The sequence below is a fragment of the Pygocentrus nattereri genome, chromosome 16 (genome assembly GCF_015220715.1).
Source record: "Pygocentrus nattereri isolate fPygNat1 chromosome 16, fPygNat1.pri, whole genome shotgun sequence".
Classification (NCBI taxonomy): domain Eukaryota; kingdom Metazoa; phylum Chordata; class Actinopteri; order Characiformes; family Serrasalmidae; genus Pygocentrus; species Pygocentrus nattereri.
This window is the reverse complement of record NC_051226.1, coordinates 5,783,531-5,807,713: the sequence shown is the minus strand read 5'-3', so window position 1 is coordinate 5,807,713 and position 24,183 is coordinate 5,783,531. Positions and strand designations below refer to the sequence as shown.

At 40.9% G+C, this 24,183-nt stretch overlaps 1 protein-coding gene across 1 annotated transcript in view; it reads right to left on the bottom strand.

The window, feature by feature from the left end:
* Nucleotides 1-23,619, bottom strand: part of LOC108435470 (zinc finger and BTB domain-containing protein 7C) — a 45,605-nt gene extending 21,986 nt beyond the window's left edge. Inside the window, exon 1 of the mRNA XM_037546247.1 lies at nt 23,500-23,619. The gene's annotated coding sequence lies outside the window, so the exon portion shown is untranslated. The remainder of the gene's footprint in view (nt 1-23,499) is intronic.
* Nucleotides 23,620-24,183: the final 564 nt, after the last annotated feature.

The following is a 24,183-nucleotide window of genomic DNA, read 5'->3' as shown; positions in this document are numbered from 1 at the left end:
CAGAATCTCATCGTTCACATGTACTCGCTGTACAACAGAGAGGCAGAGCACTGTGGCTTCGCTCGCTAAATTATCTGGAGAATTTAAAACTCCACTATGCGAGACATTTTGGTTAAAATATGAAAGAAGTGCCGTTACTGAGTGAGGAGAATAAAAACAGGCTAAAATATGGTAAAACATGCTCTGCTGTGTGTCGCCCTCTAAAGCCTGAAATAATCGTTTAAAGTTCGGAGGCCTCGGGTTGGAAGTTTTTCGGACCACATCGTACGTCTGTATGCATTAATGTCACATGTACAGACTGAGAAAGAAAGTCTGGATCGATATTTAGGTCTCAGATGCAACATCAACAGTATACCGATGAAGATATAATGACAATAGTAGATAATTCACTGATGTCTTCACCAAGTTTTGACTGAGTTCTCTTTGAATTCTCATTCAGTCATCAAGTTCATCTGCTCGGGGAAGGAGATCGAAGCACAGTCCATGTTACAAAATGTTCTACTCTAAAGTCTTCCCTTATTGCTGGAAGCTTGCGAGTGAGTTCATTCAGATCTGAAATCTAATGAGTAAGCGCATATCATTGTTTTGTTTAGAGCAGAGGTCACTAATAGGCGGGCCACGGTCCCAGTCCGGACCCAGACGCTGTCCTATGCGGACCTGGACCTGTAACCGATAATCTATGGAGAGTTATTTAATTTAGACGAGGTGGTCCTGTTTTAATCGGCGTAACTTTTCTAGCCTTTACAGTAGCTTTAGTGGCCAGGAGACTCACAGACCAATCACATGCACTGTAAATATCACTATTATTATGATGATCACTTAGACTCAAGTGAGTGACGCACACACAGGGGAGGGACGAGAAGAGAAACAGCAGTCAGAGAAGAAAGTGAGTCAGAGACATGATGTGCTCTAAAAAGAGACAACTGACAGTAAATGTTGTTGAAATCTGACTGAACTGGACTTTGATCTGATATTCAGTTTGACTGTGTAAGATGCTGATATTCCTACTCGGCTACTTCAGTAAACAGTAAATGGCGCTGAGTCATGCTGCCAGTTGGACATTATGATGTTCAACCTTCACTTGAGGAAATTTTCTCTAACTGGACCTTATTGAATTTTAATTGAAGACTCTTGGTTTAGAGTAAAGCGAGAAATAAAGCAGGACTGATGTGTGATTTACACTCTTATTTGTGTGTTTGAGAGCTCAAAAATGTAGTTTGTATGACAATCAAAAAAAAAGATGAATTTCTAGTCGTTTACAAGAAATGTTGTTTACAATATCAAAGCAGTACACACATATGTGCATCAGCCTTAAAGAGTTAAATGGTTCCTCTGTTCTTTAGCACCCAAATGCAGTTGTTACAAGCAGTGGCTAACTGTGAATAATACAGCTAGGCCTTCAGTTCATTCCATAACTGTCCAAACGTGGTCAAAAATGAGGAAAAACACACATTTACAATAATGCTAACACCTGCCAGCACCCCTGTTGGATTCTAGTAGTATGTTGGCACTAAGCTAACAGCGATGCACATTAACATTTTTTGGCCTTTCTAGATTCACGACAGACTTTTAAAGTTTTTAAAAGACATTGATAAAATTTTTTGTCTTGTATCAGTTTTACAGTGAGTCAGTAAAGAGTCCTGATATAGAGTTGCCGTCGCTGTTCTCATTCCTAACAACCACCTGGAAGCTGGTTTGTCTACAGCTCGATTCACAGTATCTAGAACTTCCAGCGGACCTAGAATGTTTTCAAGAGCTCACTTGGTCTTTATCTAGATAGATACCGCAGAGAAAAATCTACCCTGATTGGATCATTTTCTGTGGGGTATTTCAAGAATTTAACCCTTTTGTTTCAATAGAGTAAGAATATTACTACAATACTTCCAGAGATTAATACAGCAAATATGATGGTTCTAATTTAAAAAATGAACTGTTTTTTTTTGGTATTTTTTGTACAGAAATGCAAAAAAAAATCATTTATAGAACCTTTTCTAGGTACTAGGTAGTTGTTTAAGAGTTTATTTGGTATCTAACTTTACTGGAAAACGGAAAAGATGAGCAGCTGATCATTTCAACCTGTTTAAAAAAATTCTTTAACTGCATGGTAAACATGAACCAGCGCTGCTGGGTGGCTCTGCGTGCGTCTGTGCGTAGACTGTTCTCACTCAGGAGGACAGGCTGAGTAAGCGTTGGACTCTGCAGTACCTGTTTGTGATCACACTCAGTTCCTGTCATAACACACACACACACACACATACACACACACACACATACACGTTTTACGTACAGAGGGAAAGACGGAGGATGAGAGTCGGAGACGAATGTTTCACACTAACTTGGTATTTTAAAGTCAACCTGAAATCAAAACTGACCTTTATTTTTTCACCCTAGCCATTTAAAGGGCCTGCATTTATTTGTTACTTACGCACCAAAAACAGTCATAATTCATTTGCACATGATGATTTTCTGTCCTCTCTTTATGCCTTAAAATTAAACCATCCGTTTTTTCTACACTGTAAAAAATGACTTCATGTGGTAACAAGTAAATGAGTTTTATTCAACCTCATGAAACATTGATGGACATGATTCCATCATTCAAACATGGATAATATAATAAGAATAATAAGATAACCTTAATAATAATAAGGGTGGCGCAGTGGGCACCGCTGATGCCTCACAGCAAGCCCTGGGTTCGATTCCCCTGCCGGACAACCTCTCTGTGTGGAGTCTGCATGTTCTCCCCGTGTCTGTGTGGGTTTCCTCTGGGTTCTCCGGTTTCCTCCCACAGTCCAAAGACATGCAGTCAGGCCAATTGGACATGCTACATTACCCCTAGGTGTGTATGTCTGTCTGTCCACCCTGCGATGGACTAGTGACCTGTCCAGGGTGTATCCTGCCTTCCGCCCAATGACAGCTGGAACAGGCTTCAGCACCCCCCGAGACCCAGAAGGAGAAGCGGCTTAGAAGATGTGTGGGTGTAATAAGATTGCAATAAAATGGACACTTTCAATCCATTTCTATTAGGTTGAATTAAAGTAGTTCAATTGCTTGTTGAGGCATGAAGTAGTTAGGTTGATCTGACAAGCCTTTGTTTCTACAGTGTGCTGTAAGACTGATAAATGTGAGCTGTGTTGTGATTGGCTGCTCTGTATTGGGCCTTTTTCAAAAAGCAGTCATTGCTGAAAAGAAAAAACTCTATAACTACAGTGTGAGTGGGTGGGTCTAATTTACTGTAGGCTGACTAGATGGATGTTGGGTCGTGTGCAAAAGTTTGCACCCCCACCCACATGCTTTGTTGGTTTCCTACGTAGAAAGAACTAAAGACGCCTGCAAACCTGAAAATATGGATTTTTTTCTTCAGCGAGCTTCAGTGCACAATGTTTATTTGTGCCATGTGCCATAACTTTTGCACAAGCCATGTTGTGTCTTCTGTCCCAGCCGATACGTCACTTTCAGCAAATTGATTACATTTGAGCATTAAAGTGGATGCTGAACAGGCTGTTTCTGCAGCTTAGTTTCCACATATACTGTATGGACTGTATAGAGGAGGTGTTTACACACTACAGTAAGTCTTTTATTTAAGAAATTCGTTTTTCCATTAAGCACACTTCATATATATCACTTTAAAGCAGGCCTGTTTTGTTCATCTTCCATCTAAATCTAATCACTTTCACCTCTATGAGGTCGTCTGATTTTTTGATGACGTCGCCATGCACCAGTGGGCGGGGCAAAATAATGTTAGCCATTAATATCGTGTTTCTCCTCCTACTTCCAATGCCTCCACCTACCATGGAGGGAAAACACTCATGGTGTAACATACAGATCTGTCCTGTTTATGTTCAAGGCATGAATTTATTAAGATTAAGTGACCCTTATTAATCCCACAACGGGGAAATTTCATCTCCGCATTTAACCCATCTGTGAAGTGAAACACCACATACACTCTAGTGAGCACACACACACTAGGGGGCAGTGAGCACACTTGCCCAGAGCAGTGGGCAGCCCAATCCGCAGCGCCCGGGGAGCAGTTTGGGGGTTAGGCGTCTTGCTCAAGGACACCTCAGTCACGTGCTGTCGGCTCTAGGGATCGAACCAGCGACCTTCCGGTCACAAGGCTGGATCCCTAACCTCCAGCCCATGACTGTTATATCTGTTGCCTGGTCTGATATAACAAGGCCTCTAAAAGCTCCCTCACAGAAACTTATTACGTGAAGTGGTTATGAATACACTGCCTGATGTCTTTTTAAACTTTTGGCCTAAAACAGATTTTTTTTTCTTAATACTTTCATGGGAAAGGCAAAATAGCAGCCAAAGAGACATACGTTTTGGATTTATCACCATTTTGTCACTATTAGTCAGTAACTTCTTTAAAACACACCATTTCACGTCAAACCACTGATGCGTTTGTTTACATCTGAAAGACAGAATTATGCAGAAAAGTGTGAAAAATCAGGGGAATTCCCCTTGAAGGCAACGTGTAGGCCTACTGGACGTACCTGCATCACAATCAGTGCAATATAACTAAACTTTACTGCAGCTCTACTTTTCTGCTGTTGGTTTCATTCTACATGGATTTGAATGTAACCAATCAGGTGTCTCTCTGCAAGCAGTGACACACTATCATATTATCGTGGGAGCTGAGTAAACATGTTACGTCTTGATATTAAGGCAAGCTCATTTTCATAGCATGCTGTATATTGCAGAGTAATCTATGAGCGAGTGAAACGATCAATTCTTAGGATATTCTCTCCTGAAAGATTCTGCATCAGTGCATGAAACCCCATAATCTGCGTTTATCACGTTTACATAAAAAATATTTGTTGTTACTAATTGAAAAATACCAGCAGCAACAGCTTTACTAATGAAGAGGAAACACTAAAGTGAGCTGAAGATCGAAAACTAAAAGATTTAGAAATGCTCCATACAGTACAGCACAGCTGAACCAGTGTAGGACAACACAAATCATAATGTAGTCTTTAGAAATCAAAAATAAATATGCATAAAGGATATTATAGTTGTATCTTGGCCCCTGAATTGGACGAGGTGCCTGGAGATTCCCATCACTAATATTTCAACCCTCTATATCAAAACCATGTATTTCCATCACCAGTTTCCTTTTACTTGTGTGAATATTTCCTGATGAATAGACCAATAGAATTGGCCAATAAAACGAAAGGGTCCTGTACAGGTAGATTTTTTTGTTAAGTAAGGTACAAACAATGTTATTAAATGTACCCTCAAAGGTGCAAACAATGATCTTAAGGTCTAATTATGTGCCTTAAATGGTTAAAGGTTAATTTTCCAAAGAGAAAGGTGTGAGTTTGTATGTTTTTATAACTCATCATAGAAGGTTTTAAATAGAAAAATGAAATAAAAAGGTGTGACGTGGTGTCTGGAGTCAGTAGTGCAGTCAAATATGGCACAATTATATACTCTAACTAAAGGAGCTGAGTGATGGGAGGGTACCAGCTCAGTGACTGATTTTTCTGACCTTGCAGATTAATATACATAAAAAATATATTCTTCTCCTGCAAAGTTACAGTTTTAGAGATACAGCATTTTGTTAGCAATTATTAGGTATGTTGATTTGCTCATTATGGGCCTTGTTCACTTACCGTTCTTAAGAAGACATTTCTTATATATATATATATATATATATATATATATATATATATAAAGAAATTTCTTCTTAAGAACGGTAAGTGAACTACAATGAGGTCACACACATATACACACACATATACGTATAGTATATATGTGTATATATATATATATATAATTTGTATGTGTGTGCATATAGTATATAATCTTAGCAAATAATTAGAAATTATGAACTAAAGTTTGCATAAAAATCAGTATGTATATATATATATATATATATATATATATATATATATTTATTTATATATATATAATTTGTGTGTGTGTGTGTATGTGTGTGCGTGCATATCGCTGCTGTCAGAACAAAACCAACACTACCACAACGCTACTTTCAATGTAAGTCAATGGAACCAGATTTTCTTCCAAGTAATTTTCGCCCATTTCTTTTGGTACATACAGCGGGGAAAAAAGTATTTAGTCAGTCACCAGTTCTGCAAGGTGTCCCACTTAAAAAGATGAGAGAGGCCTGTAATTGACATCATAGGTAGACGTCAACTATGAGAGACAAAATGATGAAAAAAATTCAGAAAATCACATTGTCTGATTTTTAAAGAATTTATTTGCAAATAATGGTGGAAAATAAGTATTTGATCTGGCTGGCACACACCGCTGCTGGTATGTTGGCCCATTCCTCCGTGCAGAGCAGTGATGTTTTGGGGCTGTCGGCGGGCAACAAGGACTTTCAACTCCCTCCAAAGGTTTTCTATGGGGTTGAGATCTGGAGACTGGCTAGGCCTCTCCAGGACCTTGAAATGCTTCTTACGAAGCCACTCCTTTGTTGCCCTGGCAGTGTGCTTGGGATCATTGTCATGCTGAAAGACCCAGCCACGTTTCATCTTCAATGCCCTTGCCGATGGAAGGAGGTTTGCACTCAAAATCTCACAATTCATGGCCCCATTCATTCTTTCATGTACACGGACCAGTCGTCCTGGTCCCTTTGTAGAGAAACAAACAGGTATGGTGTTCTTTGGATGCAACTCAGCATTCACTCTCCTCCAAACACGACGAGTTGTGTTTGTACCAAACAGTTCTACTTTGGTTTCATCTGACCACATGACATTCTCCCAATACTCTTCTGGAACATCCAAATGCTCTCTAGCAAACTTCAGACGCGCTCGCACTGCAAGATCTGAGTCCCTGGCGGTGTCGTGTGTTACTGACAGTAGCCTTTGTAACGTTGGTCCCAGCTTTCTGCAGGTCATTCACTAGGTCCCTCCGTGTGGTTCTGGGATTTCTGCTCACCGTTCTTGTGATCATTTTGACCCCACGGGCTGAGATCTTGCGTGGAGGCCCTGATCGAGGGAGATTAGCAGTGGTCTTTAGGTCTTCCATTTTCTGATTATTGCTCCCACAGTAGATTTCTTCACACCAAGCTGCTTGCCTATTGCAGATTCAGTCTTCCCAGCCTGGTGCTGGTCTACAATCTTGTTCCTGGTGTCCTTCAACAGCTCTTTGGTCTTCACCATAGTGGAGTTTGGAGTGTGACTGTTTGAGGCTGTGGGCAGGTGTCTTTTATACAGATAACAAGGTCAAGCAGGTGCCATTAACACAGGTAATGAGTGGAGGACAAAGAAGCCTCTTAAAGAAGAAGTTGCAGGTCTATGACAGCCAGAAATCTTGCTTGTTTGTAGGTGACCAAATACTTATTTTCCACCATTATTTGCAAATAAATTCTTTAAAAATCAGATTTTCTGAATTATTTTTCGTCATTTTGTCTCTCATAGTTGAGGTCTACCTATGATGAATTACAGGCCTCTCTCATCTTTTTAAGTGGGAGAACTTGCACAATTGGTGACTGACTAAATACATTTTTTCCCCCCACTGTATATGTAAATATATAAAATCTTAGCAAATAAATGACAATTATGAACAAAAATTTGCATAAAAATTCCATATTTAAGTGTGCTGCTTACAGAAGATGTGTTAAGGCTTCAATTTCACTCAGAAAATCAAACGTTCTAACTTTTGCATGTGACTGTGTTCCATTTCCTTTGCCATTGTCTTGGGCTGCCTGGCCCCACCTATCAAAAGTGTGTTCTGTTATGTCCTGTTCAAACAAGGGTTCAGTGATCTGAGCAAGTCTGAGCCAGCGTATCTCCAGCTGGCCGTGAGGGTGGTGGTCAGACATGGAAGGACAGGGGAGGCTGGGAAAAGTTGTGTCATCTCTGCCGCTTCAGACAAACCCACCCACCACTCCCAGGGCTAGTCGGGTGGGAAAAAACATATCCAAGGACGACACACACTCACATTCTCTCCCACTTCTTTTCCAGCACACAGTGTTAAACACACAGAGCAGAGAAAGCATCACTTAATTCAGTTTGCCTGCTTAAAAATGAGTACCTGTCATTAAAAGAAGACAAAAGCATACACAATTAAAAAACCATGGTGCTTCCAGGGTTCTTTAGGAAATGAAAATGGTTCTGTATAGAAACGTGAACACTCAAAGAACCCTGCAAGAACCCTCTGCATGATTGCGTCATGCAAGAGTTCTTTGGGTTTATGGAAAATGAGCATCAATGTGCTATAAATAGTTTTATATAGGACCCTTTTAAAAAGATTCTATATAGCACCCAAAAGGGTTCTTCTGTTGTTTACAAGGTTGACATGGTAACAGTAGAAGGACCCTTTTTGGTGCTATATTGAACCATCTACAGCACATTCTCCATCGATCTGGAGAACCCTTTCACTATTGCAAAGAAACAGTTAATCATCCACAGGGTTTTTTGAGTGTTCATGGTTCTATATAGAACCAGTTTCCTTACTGAAGAACCCTTCAAGCACTGTCTTTTCTAAGACTGCACTGTATTATATATACAGTCATATTCAAAGGCACTAATATAATGCACAATTACTGTTTATTTGCTGAATTTAGCAAATTGTGCATGAATAAAAGATTAAAATCTATACGCCTGTTTTTCCACAGGTGAACATTTTGTTTTATTTTATCCCCCCAACATCTTAATATGTTAGAGCACTAATGCTGCATATATGTTTTAAATGAATTCATTTTGCCCTCCCTGAGACACACAGTGCTGTGCAAAAGTCAGAGACCTCCCTTCATTTATTTATTTCATTTCCAGTCAAAGCAGCCATCAAGTACAAGTTATTCATCCCGAGAAAATGGGCCTCCTAACAACCACCTGGAAGACCTTACAGACCTCAAAACTGCCCCCATCAGATAAACAGCACTTAAAGCTTTCCTCTTTGAGAGGGAGGTGAAAATCAAGCTGCTTCAGATCTGAAAACATCCACAGGTGTTTCTATCCATCCTTCTACTGTGAGAAGACCACTCAGCGCTGTGGGTATGAAAGGACGTGTAACTGATCAAGAAGAACCTCACTGAGAAAAGGAGACGGACACATCAAACAAAGAAGCTGAACGATGGACTGACCAGGTGGTCTGGAAAAAAGCCCCTGTAGATGTCTTGTAATTTTCTGTTAAATGTAAATGTTCTCCTTTTTTCCAGATGCTGAAAGATGAACTTGCTGATGGTTTAGACTGGAACTGAAATGAATGAAAGGTGGTCTCTGAGATGTTGCCCCCCAACACTGGTGTCTGCATATGCATGCAAGTTTGTGCGCTTTAGTTTTAAGTGTGCATTTCTGCCTGTGTCCTGAGATGTCTTCTAAGGTGATTTAGGACATTTTCCGGCGGGTGACTGTAAGAGGGAGGCGTGTATGAGGGGGAGTCTAACCTGTGTGTGTGTGTGTGTGTGTGCGTGTGTGTGTGTGTGTGTGTGTGTGATTATAGCTAGCCTCTGTCTGCCCTCGGGCTCTCTGGCTCCTCCTAATTAAAACCAGCCAGGCTGCAGGGCACAGGAGACAGATGCCTGTCATAGCAGTGGCAACACACACACACTCACACTCACACACACACACGCACACACACACACACACACATACACACACAAATTAGATCCAGGCGTTCATTCTCTTCAGTCACAATCAATGATATACTAATACAAATACAATATACCAGCACATACATGCACCCACATCAGTACTAAAGCACACACACATGCCTGACTGATCCACTTAAACTGCACACACCGTAACACAAATTACATCCAGGCTCTTTATCCTCTCAGTGACACCCTAACGCGTGGATAATAAATGTGTGTTAGCTGTCGGAACAAACCTTATATCTCCAAAACGATAACGTTAGTAGAAGAAGGAAAAACGTTCTTAATGTTTAACAAAAGTGAACACATTTAGGGCCATTTCTGTCGCGTGACTCCATCAAAATTTGGCACAATGTACTGGGTGACTTATTACATTATCCCAAAAAATGACAAAAGTGGACAGACAAGGGTTTTTGCTTGACATGACAATATGCTGTCGGAACCACTTATGTCTCCAAAATAGTAACTTTTCAGGAAAAAGAAAAACTTACAATAGAAGTAAAGGGGAAAAAATTGGATTAATTTGGAGCAATATATATCACTGCTGTCGGAACAACACCTTCTATCTGCGCTTTTGACATTTTTCAGTTTTTGACATAATTTGAAAATGCCTGTGGTCCATTACATTGTGTGCATTATTTCATGATGAATGGACCAAAAGAAATGAACCAAAATCACTTGGAATAAAATGTCTGTAACTTACTTTCCTGTAAAATTACTGTTTCGGAGATGCTTGCTTTACTTTGGACAGCGGCGCTATATATACATATATATATATATATATATGTGTGTGTGTGTGTGTGTGTGTGTGTGAGTGTGTGTGTGTGTGTGTATATATATATATATATATATATATATATATATATATATATATATATATAAATGTGTGAGTGTGTGTGTGTATATAAATATATATATATATATATATATACATACACTCGTGGAACCCTAAAATTATTAACATCAAATTAGTTTATGCATGTGTCTGCAAAAAACAGGATTTCACATTACATATAAAAATATACCTGAAACAGGTGCTTGTACGCGCCTCGTTAATCCTCACGTCTTTTTTCATTAAAAACGCAAATCAACTTAAAACATGCACACATGACTCATACAGCTATTAAATATCATACAATAAAAGGTTTAATATCTTCAGCATATGCATTTTTGTCCTCATGAGACTCGTTATTTCACTTAGCTCTTAGCGTGTGCAATCAATTTGACCTTTTTTCAAGATATTTTGCAAGAATGAAATCCTCACACTATTAGCAGATCTTTTTTTTTTCCCTTTCCCTCATGCGTTTATTTTGTAGAGCACTTTTTTAATCAGGTCCTCATCACTGTTTCCAGCAGAAAGTCTTGTGCCATCTTACCACTACTGTGAGTGTGTGGTAATCTTCAGCTATCCACTGCACCCTCTGCCCGTCATCTCAAACTATCAGACCCAATAGCAGCTGCCTTTAGGAGCAATGGGATAATTTGGACATTTTTGCCAGGGTATCTGCCCTATCTGTCTGAGAGAGAGAGAGAGAGAGAGAGAGAGAGAGAGAGAGAGAGAGAGAGAGAGAGAGAGAGATATTGGGTTATATGGAGGGGTGGGTGGGTGGATCAATGTGTCCTTATTTTAAACTGAGAGAGTGAGTGATAACCCACACACTCATCTCTCTCTCTCTCTCTCTCTCTCTCTCTCTCACTCTCCCTCCCTCTCTCCCCACACCCTCCTCCTTTCCTCTCCTTCTCTCGTACCAGTGGGTGGACCCAGTTTCAAAATCGAAATCTTACAGAAACATTACAAAACCACCTCTTATTGTATGAGTGTTCCATCGATCTCCTCCCGAGATGCGTTTTTGGTTTGCATTGGCCTTAATAACGCGTTTGATCAGTGTGGCTGTGCGTGAACGGTGAACTGTGAACGGTGCCCACAGGCCGCCAGCGGTAGGAAAGTCAAGAGGTTGCCCGTGGTTACAAGCACTATACAGGAAACACCTACAGAAGCTCACATGTGCCATTATGAACCACACCGGTAATGTAATGGTTGATTTCAGAACATTCCCATCCATCACTGTACCTAAACAACACCAGTGGAAATAGTACAGTGCAGCCTCTGTTCAGATCCACCTGCACTCGATCAGAGCAGTCTAGCTTTAATAAGCCGACTGTGATCAGATCAGTGGAGGAGATCTTATAAAAACTCCAGTAAGTGGCTTTATTAAGCGTGCGCCCTGGTCTCAGACCTTTTTAATAGGGTGAATTTTAAAAAAGCCAGAGTTTAAAGGCCTGTTTACATTGAAACAGGTGAACATCCTTCACAACACAGTCTATTACCAACATTCAGGCCCCCTAGTGGTGGAATATTAATATAAATAAAATATCTTTCTCTGTTATTAGATTAACTAAGACACTGTTGCCTCTGGGTGTGACGTGTGACTGTGTTGAGCTGCTAGTGAGCAATAATGGGTGAAAGGGGAGGGGAGAGAACCCTGCGCTGTGAAAAACAAAGTACGCCTCTCCACATAGACGGCTGTGCCGAGATAAAACTGTTATAGCTTTCTAATAACTTTATAAACACTTTATTGTAGAAGAAAAGGAATAGTTCAACAGAGGGCACTCCTCCAAACTGCATTTTATGACTACTCTGAAAAGGGTTCAGTGAAGCCAGGTTGATTTCCAGCATTCTAGAGAGGCCTGAGGAATCAAGCTGACCACTCAGAGCACCGTTATCGCAGTTGCAGTCCCAGATGATGGCAGAATGTCTCATTTTGCTTGTACGCTTTAAGAAAAAAGGGGCCAACTGTCACTGCGGTGGGACCCTCAAGGGTACATCTCAGCACCTTTCAGGGAACATAATTATACCATAATCCACCAAATGTAGGACTTATACAAGTCGTATTGACTCCACACACCCTGTCTTTTTATTTGATTGCTCTGTCTTAAAACAGCAGGTTAGGAAATGATACAAACATGCACCTTTGCCCTCTGAAAAACCTGTTTAAGGTGCACAGCTGGACCTTAAAAACCACTGTTGTACTCAAAGTGACGTGGAAATCCATTGATTTACATTAGAAGTAAAGCATTTTTTTTTCTTCTCATGTAAAGTCACCGTTTTGAAGATACAAGGTTTGATTCAACAACAGATATATATATGTGTGTGTGTGTGTGTGTGTGTGTGTGTGTGTGTGTGTGTGTGTGTGTGTACATACCAGGGACATATTTCTCAAAAAGCCAATGCACATTATCTCCTTAAGATCCCAGGTTTATTGCATCCTAAGGATTATTATTCAGTATTCATTGCAAAACACAGTGCAAACTGATGAAATCACTCTCATGGGGATTGGAGGACCTGGCAATTTAAGGGCTTATTAAATGTGCAATAATACATTTAGCCGAGCTGGACTGTAACTAGCTACATTCACTCAGTTACTGCAGTAAAACGTGGATGATTTGTACTTTCCTAACTATTTGCCAGCGACTCCTACTCGAGTCTGTTAGCGAGGAAGGCAAGCGTTCCGTTCTAGTCCTGAAAACGTAGTTACTGGTTCCTTTTCTGGGTTTGATTTCAGTGTTGTGATGCGGTTGTGTTCCATTGCGGTGTCACTTAGCTCCTCTACTGCTTGGTGATCGTTCACACCTCTCACTTTTAAGGTTTTTGATATTTCATTTTTCGACCGAAAGGATCCAAAGCGTGGTGGATGTACTAAGAAGTTTTCACTGAGCTGAACATGCTTTTGTTTGAGTGTGGGTTCAGGCTACCGTGTCCAGCTCTGATTGTCAGGCGGCTTGCTCATTGTTACTTCTGACCCCTGAAGCCTGATGTTATTAGCCATGTTATTAGTATGATGCCATCTCAATGTTCAGCTCTATGGGAAAACAGCTCAGCTATGTATGCAGTACATATGGGTCGCACTACTGAAACAGATACCCAACAACAAGCAAAGCGAAGCAGAACTCACCTCACAGACGCAGGCCCTGAGCTGAAGACGCTAACTGTGGGTTTTCAGGGTGAGTCAGACTATTAGAAACCGAGGGCAGAATTACATGCTAATAGAAGCTCCCTGTTAGTCACTGTCCCCATAGGGCAGGCTGGGGGTTGACTATATGTGTCTTTTCACTCTCTCTCTCTCTCTCTCTCTCTCTTTCTCTGGCTAGTTAAGATGGGCGGTGAGGCAAGAAATGGGAGTGACATGTCTTCCTAGTCCAAGGTGAAGTGACAGGCTAGCATTAGCCGCCACAATATTGGCTGGGTGATTAGGCCGCTTGTGTTCAACTGATACTGCATTTACAAATGCGCATGAAAAGCAAAGGTGAAGGGCATTTTAAACAGAAGTGTCCTTCACAAAAATTTATGTGCATGTTAGCACGTTAGACAGCCTAAAATATTAATAATACCTCTTTACAGCACTGAGAAAACAGCATGTTTGCCTGTTCTTGCCCACTCTAACTACACTTTGCCTGCAATATGTGGAATAAAATACTTCAATAACGTATTATTTTTTGAAAAATGCTCATTTTAGTCCCTCATCTATCCACTCAGTGCTGTTAGCTGAACACATTTACCGCTGTGTGGCAAATATTCCACAATCACAATCACACAGTCTTCGTCCTTAAAATGAGAATGTATTCTGTATTTAATATAATCTTTAAAAAATGTTTTGTGATATCGTGATGTTGACCTGATGAACCTCAGTTCCGACCCTGTTCTCCAAATTATGGATTGAAAGTCGCCTAAATTGCTTATTAAAATAAATACATTTGAAGTTAATCATTAGACAACCATTAATGCCCTCTTGCCATTGGCATGAATGCTAGTAACCACATTACGTAGTTTTGCTATAACTAAAGTTTTGGGGGAGGAACATGCCTGAAAGCCCGTCGTCTTCCCATCTAACGTCTTCCCATCTCACCTTCTGTTTTCCGCAACCCAGCTCCTCCCTGTTCCTCAGTCCTACATCAGTCCTTCTACAGCTATGAGGAGGTCCGGCCATCTAGCTACCGGCAGGAGGCTGCCCAGAACTCCACCCCAAGGTCTCAGAGTTCTCCACCCTCCCTCGATCAGTCTTCCCTCATACTACCACCGCCATGTTGAAAGCATAGTCTGAATTCACAAACTGTCTATTTGTAAATACTGAGCTAAAAAACTCAACCGTGCAACATTGATATTCATCCTTGTTACTCATTTAAGCCACTGTAAACAGTATTCCTGAGATGGATTATTGTATTTTTGAATGGTCGCAGATATGCTTTCTTGGATTCAATGTTGAAAAATAATAGTAAAGTTTCCTTTTTAGGAGTTACAAGAGCGTAATTGTACCCCAATTGTGAAATCACAAGGCTAGTGCACTACACAGCTTGGCTTTACAGTGCAGCCCTGAACAACAACAGTGAGGAAAGCAGAGAGATAGAGAGAGGTGGGCTGATATTCACTGTGTGAAGGCCCATCGGTATGAGCTGGCTGGATCGTGACAGAGGTGTGGTGTGTGTGTGTGTGTGTGTGTGTGTGTGTGTGTGTGTGTGTGTGTGTGTGTGTGTGTGTGTGTGTGTGTGTGTGTGTGTGTGTAAATCCCCCAAACTGTCTCTGTTGTCAGTGAGCTGGCCAAGCTCACACCCACGACACCCTTCTACAGCCTCCTTTCCGTCCATAATCGCTCTACTGCTTACTCACACATGTACATGTTCGCTCAGCCCAACTTGGGTTGATGTTTGTGCTGCCAAGCGTAAAACATTTGTGCTCATAGCGATAATAACAAACAATAACAATTACGCCACCTCATAATTCACTAGAATTTACCACATTCCTTTTCCCTTAAAATCTTTAAGGATAGAAACGAGTCTCATTTTGTTACAGCGCTCAACAGTAGTCGTGGTTATTAAATACTTTCCAAGCTGAAGTTATCAAAGTTATAGCGACCAGTGACGGGTGTACTTACTGAACCTTAAAGTGATCCTAACCATTTAAGGCAGATACAAAAACAAGGCTATTTCCATTAATGGTAGAACATCTCAGTGCCGCAGTTGCATTTACTTCACATATGGAAAATGTATTCTGAAGACTCATATATTTTTTTCTTTTGTTGGTCGTACAAATGCGAGGAATCTCAGCCACACGTCAGTAGCGTTTTACATTACACTGATAACCCTGAAGCTGTCATCATGAGTGCTTGCTGATCTGAACTGCGTCTGGAAGAGCTTGCACAGGAAAAGTCAAGCAATCGTCATCTTTTATACAGTGATAAGAAACATGGTAGCTCACAGAAACTCAGATTCTACAATCTGACACATTTCACTGTGGCCAAAGTCGACATGCATGCACCATAACTCTTCTGCCAGCAGGGTTTAACAAGTTGTACGGAGCACCAGCGAGACTGTTGATTCGACACGGTTAAAGCTGGTTTATAATTGCCATCTGCCAACATGTCTGCATTTAACGTTGATACCATTTTAACTGAAGAAGAAATTGTCGTTTTTCCTCCAAGAATAATACTCACTAGTCTGTTTTAGTAATATTCTGCAAATGGGTTGAATAAATGTTTGTTAAGCTGGGCTCTCAAGTGGTGCAAGCGTCTAAGTGTTGGCCCTATCATCAGGAGAACATGAGTATGATCCATGGTGATGCTACAGGCATCCGTGGCCAGGAGTCCAAGAGAGCACAACTGGCCTCGCTCTCTGTGTGGGTAGGATGACCCGTCCGTCTCCCCACACTATGCAGCATAATGCCAGCCAGCGCAGGCATCTGTTAGCTGATGTAACAGATCTGGCGGTTGGCGCTTTCCTCCAAGTGCGTTCAGCTGTCCAGTGACGACGTGTGCGATGGCCTCAGAGGAAGCCTGTGCTAGCCTTAGCCCTACTAGCCCTTACTAGTGGGTGGAACTGGCTATGAGAAAATTGGGAATATAAATATAAATATATATATATATATATATATATATATAATGATCGCTGTTGTCGGAAGAAAACCTTGTATCTCCATTTTTGTCATTTCCATAATTCCATATTTCCATAATTTGAAAATGCCTGTTACTGTTACTTCATGATGAATGGACTAAAAGAAATGACCTAAAATGTCTTGGAAAACATTCTGGTTCCATTGACTTACATTAAAAGTAAAATGTGTATATATACCTGGCACTCAATACATTATTCAAGTTAATAATTGGTTTCATGCTCTTTCTTTTAGATGACAGCTTGAAATCTTCTAAGCAGGGAGTGCTTGAGTTTGGACAGCTGGTAGAAGTGTAGTGGGTGGTACTGCTGCCCTCCTCATGATAGATTCAGGGTTCAGTTCTCAGACCAGGCAGCCACACCACACTGGAGTCCTTGGGCTAGACTCCTAACACTTAATTTGCCTAGCATGGCAGGTGGGAGGTGTTGAACACGTCCGTCCTCCTTTCCACTACATTTCCACTCTTGATGTTGGCATCTGCAGTCTTTCTCACAGACATTTTGCTTCCAAGAGACATTTTTTTTGTTAACCCTTGTGTGGTGTTGGTGTGTTTGTTACTCAGTGGTCTGGTGGACCCACCGCATTACTGATTTTTGAAATCAATACAGTCAAAACAATTTATATAAAAATACCAGATGTTTATAGCAGGGTTCTCCTTTAGCAGCTGTAGCCAGTCAGCAGCCTGTCCATGTTGTCCACCCTCATTCACATATACACACACATGAACAGCAGGCCATGTAGGAGGAGAACAGAGTGCAGGACACAGCACCTCCACACTTTTACTCCCTGCAGTTTCAGCCACATGTGTAATTTAAATGTGTGGGGGCTGAACAGAGTGAAGAAATCTGAGGCTGATGTAATAATAAATCATCATGTTTTGGGGGTCCCACAGCCCTGAACACCACACAAGGGTTAACACAATATGAAAGTGTTTTAAAGCAAGTCCTTTCAGAATGCTAATGGGTCAGGTGTGCTGGGTGGTGACTTTCCAGCATCGGAGATCTGTTGTTTGAACGTCTGTGCATTTGGATCAATGTTGTAAGTTTTATTGTTCAGTAGAACCTGAAGTTTAGTCTCACAGGGCCAGAAGCGACCTCATAAGGGAGTATTTAGGGCAAATTTCTAATCCAGTCCAACACCTCGTGAAGATGGAGCTCAAAGCAGAGGGATGGTGGGGGGGGGGTAGGTTTGACAGTGAGGGTAAGGATTAGGACTAAGGTTACGTTTAGGTTTTGGGTTAAGGGTTAGGATTAAGAGCAGGAATGAGGTTAGGTACCACAAAGGTAAATGTAATAGATACAGGACACAGTTGTGCCCAAAAGTTTGGGTACCCCTGGTCAAATGACATGTTCTGTTCATTTTTGAAGTGTGAATAAATGAACACATCCACACTTCTGCACACTTTAATACACAATTACTGTTTATAAAATGTGCCCTGTGCAAAAGTTGTGGCAGCACACACACACACACACACACACACACACACACAAACGTGTATATACATACATATATATCTTGCTGGAACAAAACCTCGTATCTCCAAAATGGTAACTTTACAGGAGAAGGAAAAAACATACTGTACTTTTAATGTAAGTCAATGGAACCAGACTATTTTCCAGGTCATTTTAGGTCATTTCTTTTGGTCCATTCATCGTGAAATTTACACACAATGTAAAGGACAACAGGCATTTTCAGATTAGGTCAAAACCTGAAAAGAGACAAAAATGGAGATACGAGGCTTTCTTCTGACATCAGTCATATGGGATGTAACGATGTAACTTACTGTCATAACGTAATTTACCCAGGGGTGTCCAAACGTTTACATCTGGCCCTATAATATACCTCAGATGAAGTACTTTTGAATATGATAAAGCACACTTTCCATAATACATTAACAAATTAAATGATACTAAAGAGCCCTGCACTGATCCTCCTGTAGATCATTTATAGATGTTTAGATTATTAACACATCTATTGATTCTCTTCAGCGTTCATTTAGGATTAAGATCAAGATTACGCTCAGGCGTGGAGGTGGAGGTACAGTTAAGGTCAATTTTATAGGCATTTCGCTGACCTCATCTACACAGCATCCACATCTAAAGTGTTACCAAAACTGCAGACTGCACTGCGAATGTGTGAGACGTGTAAAGAAGCTGATGCTGTTTATCATAAATTTCGTGATGTAATCTAAGAAGAGAGTGCTTTGGTGGGGGTGAAAAGCGCGTGGAAAGTAAAAAGTGTAGAAAAGACTTTCCTACGCTGAGTCAAACCGCCCCGACCTGTGATCAGCCTCAGCAACTTTCACCCACTACCGAATGGCGCTTGGAAAACTCACAGACTGACCCCAGATCGGCACTCCCACCCTCGGTGGCTTTTTATCGGGCAGCTCATCTCAGATGGTTTGAGATAAGTTGATGGGAACTTGATATGTTTGTTCTCACCTTGCTGTCATTTGTTAGACTCCCACATTCACTTTCTGTAGTGAAGTAGGGGTTTTACTCACTACCTCTTTCCTTTCTGGGCAGATGCTGCCTTGATAGATGAAAAAGAAGATGTTACAATATTTGTTTTCTTTTTCTGCTATCGGCTTTTCTCCAAGTGAGCTTCCTGCTGGTCCCGGTTTGCTCTGTTTTGCCTTCTTTTTTCTGCCCTGCGTGTTTGAGTCTCATCAGTTTTTGGTGCCTCAATCTTTTCAGTTGGAGTTTTATGCAGGTGCTTCTTACTTTTTCTTTTCTGCTTTTCCTACTTCTTCTCTCCGCCTCTCTCTGTGAGGACTTTGGCTAAATCTCTGCCTCGTTGTCTCCTGGATGATCAGTAAATGTCCCTCGGCGAGTAACAAATTGGCCGGCCCTTAGCCGGACCGATATCATCTCAGGACGGCATTGTCCATGATCAGCTATGTGTGAAGTGCCGCGCGCTGAGTTGTGTGTGTGTGTGTGTGTGTGTGTGTGTGTGTGTGTGTGTGTGTGTGTGTGTGTGTGTGTAAATGTAATATTTTTTCATGCCTCTTCAGGACAGAAATAGTCCCGACTTTGTAAAGTATTTTTTCCAAAAGATGCATGTTTAATTTTTTTTGACTGAAATAATAAAACCATTTCTTTTGGGTTCCTGAGGTTAAAATTAGGATTTGGTTTTAGATTAATTTTAGAAAATAATATGCAAACCGGAAAAACACACTCACACACACACACACACACACACACACACACACACATACACACAGAACCTTTCACCTTGATTAATATTTAAATTTTGGATTAAAGTTGGAGATGCCAGCAGCTTTTAGAAATGGACAGAAATGACCGTTAGAATAAACAATGATGATTGTAATGAACTCTTTTTAGATTAACTCACAGTGAAAACTAAAAACATTTTCAGTTCTCCTGTAATGTAATTTTTTAGCTTTTGTTCCAATTACAATACATGCAGTTGTAATGAGACGTGCTGTTATTCCATAGAGGTTGCTGTATACAAACTGTGTGTAAATTTCATGATGAATAGACCAAAGGAAATGGCTCCTAATTACTGGTGAAAAAAAAAGTCTGGTTCCATTGACTTCCATTAAAATTAAAGCAGGTTTTCTCCTTCTCCTGTAAAGTTAAAAAACTCCTGTTTTGGAGATACGAGGTTTGGTAATAATAATATGTTCCCCATGTATAATGTATATAAATACCTCTAAGTATATATATGGAACATATTACTATTACAAAAGCTCGTATCTCCAAAACAGGAGATTTTTAACTTTACAGGAGAAGAATTAACTTGTAATGTAAGTTAGTGTTAAAAGATTTTTTTCCAGGTAGATTTGCAGCATTTCTGTGGGTCCGTTCTTCCTAAAATGACCAAATTTGACCAGAATGCAAAGGACAACCAGAGCTTTCAAATTAGACATAAGCAAAAAATGACAAAAATAAAGATATTAGATTTTTAGGAGGACAACTATATACATAACACGTACGAGACATACTATCACATTCAGGTGTTTACATACAGCATGTACAGCATGTATAATATGCGTGAGACACGTTATTAGTACATCACTGCTGTCGGCACAAAGTCTCGTATCTCCAGAATAGTAACTTTACAAGAGAAGGAAAAAGCGCACTTTACTTTTAATGTAAGTGAATGGAACCAGACATTTTCCCAAGTCATTGTGGTTCATTGCTTTTGGTCAATTCGTCATGAAATTGACACACAATGTAAAGGACAACAGACAAAAATGGAGATGCGTTTTTACTCTGACAGCAGCCGTTTAACACACGTGATATTTTGTTATTATTACCCGTTATTATATATTTTGTTGCTATATTGTTGATATTTACTAATACCTTGTATATCAACTTTTCCTCCTCCTGAAAATGTTTGTAGATTATGACTGCGATGGTGAGACACACGTCCTGACACTGCACAAAAACGAAGCGGTGTGTGTTTTGAGTGGGGGCTTGCGGTGAGGGAGTTAGTGTTGGTGTAATTGTGTAGCTGAAGCTGGAGCATTGTGCAGCCTGCCTCTTTCCCACACCCCCCTGAGGAAAGCAAATAGAGGGAGGCTACTGCTGAAATGTTTGTGAACACGCCAATGTAAAAGTATCCACGCTGTAACAAAAGACTCCCTCGGATCAGGTTCAACTTCGATAAACCTTGTCCTAGTGACTGAAAAGACAAAGGCGTGGTGCTTATCCCCACATAACCCCTCTCTCTCTCTCTCCCTCCCTCCCTCCCTCCCTCCCTCTCTCACAGGGAGGGGTCCGTACCTTTAGGTGTTTAACTCTTTGTACATTTCTGTGCACTCGCTATCAATAGCTGACTAATCGGTGCGCTCGAGGCCCAGACCAAACATTGACTGAGTGATCCGAAAGCAATTCATTCTGATTCTGAAAGGAAATCTCACGGCCTGTGCAATGTGCCCAGGCCACAATAAATGGATGAATAATTGAAAGTGCCAGTCATCTGCCTATTCACCTGCTCAGCCGTATCCTTGACCGCTCGAGGCCGGCGGCTCTCTCCTCTCGCGCTTTGCCGTGACTGTTAACAAACACGCGTGGAGTCAAGTGAAACGCACAAAAACCCGAGCAATGCGCGCTGTGGAGGATGAGCTGGGAGAGTTTGACTGCTTGACTCGCGTGAACAATGAAGGAATGTGTGATGCGCTGTCAACATACACAGACACACACACACACACACGGCACTGATGTATGAAAAGGGGAAATATTTGAGCTCATTCTTGGGCCAAGTTTCTCCAGAGGGCACCTCAGGTCTTCAAACTCTAGCAGAAATGCACTTTCTGTGGGCTCATTCTCCTGAAAGGCCTTACTTTAAGGGGACGTTAACTGGACACTGCTAGAGATGGTGTATCAGTATCAATGGGCATCGGTATCATCAGAAAATGCCTGGATGTCGGAAGGAAAAAGCAAACCCGACTGGAAATAGCTCCCAGTCATGTGTTGCTGGTTGTGTATTTCTTGCTTTGGAGTAGTAAGACTGCATGAATAGTTTGGGAATGATGGCTTTAAAGGCCCTTAAAAAGGTTTTATGCTGCATGTAAACAGTGTTAAAGTTTCACATTGTGATGTTCACTCGCCAATCCAGCTTTGTTTCTGTGATGTCACAAAGTCCAGAGAGGCCATGAGCGGCTGCTATAATTTTCTGGATTATTATCTTGAGCTAATGAGTTCATTATCTTGAACTCATTATGGCATGATAACTTTATCTCGAGGTAGCAAGATAAGTAGCTTGTTATTTCTAGATAGCAACTTTGTTGTCTCGAGATAACAACAAGATAGACAACTCGTTAATTCAAGATAAGAACTTTGTTTTCTTGAGACCACGAGTTAATTATCTTGTGATCGCAAGATAACAACTTTATTATGTTCACATCCCAAGGTAAAGAAGTCATTATCTCATGACAACAACTGTGATCTTGGGATAACGAGATAATTAACTTGTTATTACAAGATAACAACTTCTGTCTCAGGATAACAAGATCATTAACTCATTTTTTTCAAGATAACAACTTTATCTGGAGATAACATGATAGTTAACTTGTTATTTCAAGATAGCAACTTTTTTTTTTTTTTTTACCTTTAGAGAACAAGATAACTTGTAATCTCAAGATAACAATCCAGAAAATCATAACTACCTCGTGGCCTCTCCAGACTTCAGGAAAAACCAGAGCATTTACATACATCCACCTGTTCAGCCTACAACAGATTTAGCCCCTCCCACTCATGCTGAAGTCATAAGGAGTGTTTCAGCCTGGATTGCTTTTGAGTAAGGCGGCCAGTCAGAGCAGAGCTCATTTACATACATCAGTCTTAGATGCATTATAATCAAACCAACCAGGGATAAAGAGAGGTCATGTAAAAAAAACATTTAGGACTGTTTTTGGTAAATAAACCCACACAAATTTTAAAAATAGACCCCAGGGGGAAATAAAACGCGAGAACAGTGTAGGGCATGAGCTTCATTCACGAATAGCCCATTTTAAAGTTTAGTCATTTTTATAGATATCGGTATCGGCTCTAGATATCAATATCAGATTCATGATCAGTATCAACATCAGGAAAGAAGGGATATCATGTCACCTCTAAACACAGCCGACAGCGTTTTATCGTTTTCAGAAACGCTGGCTGATAACTGTATAACGAGCAACATGCCAAGCAAACTTATCCAAACCTCAATCTGCTCTCATAGCACACCAGATTGGGTCATTATTATGAGCGTGCAAGCGTGCAGATGCAGTCAAACTGGCTATATCAGACCTGTCATCTCCGTTTTCTGAATCAGACTTTGTAATAAGAGAGAAAGAAAGAATGACACGCTGCAAACGGCTCCGTCTTAAATGAAGTTTCAGTGCATCCGGCATCGGCCAGTACTTTACAAAGCGATCAGCACATGATAGTAGCAGATATACAGGTAAGAAGACCATACGAATGCAACAATGTCAAAGAAAGAGAGAGAGAGAGAGAGAGAGAGAGAGAGAGAGAGAGACTTCACTGACCTTTTGCTGGCTGAGTTGCACTGTATCAGTGTGAGGAAGAAAAGGCTGCTATCTTCCCTCTGAAGCACGCGAAAGTGAGAGCCAACGTCAGACGGAGAGAGCGATAAGGAGAAGAGTTTGAGCTGCACGCAAGAAGGTGTGTCACAGATTCAGGGAGGGTGAGAGAAAGAGAAAGAGAGGGAGGGAGAGAGCAAGAGAGAGAGAGAGAAAGATCACTGTAGTGAAGCAAACAAACGTGTGCACCCACCTACATCCCTCCCTCCAAACCAAAAGTATTTTGGCAGTCAGCCTCACGTGTCCACCTGATCCACGGCTCATTGAGCCTAACACACACACACACACACTCACACCCCTGCCAGCATACCTGCACACACAGGTTTGTTTTTATACCTTGTTGGGACAAAGGGTCATGTTCCATATATAACCATAAGTACGTAAAAGCCAGAATAATGTTACGTCCCATATGTGTTGTACAGGGGGATGAGTAAAAGTAAATAAAAGAGACCTTTATTTTATTTATCCCTTGTCTGGTGTTCAGGTCAGGACCCATTTTCAGTGTATGCCAAGAGAAAAAATTGGAGTGATTTATTATTTCAACCCCAGATTCTTGGTCTTCGCTCATTTTCTGTGAAGAACATATAAAAGAACCCATTTTCAGGGTCTTCACTCTGTTCACCCCCCACA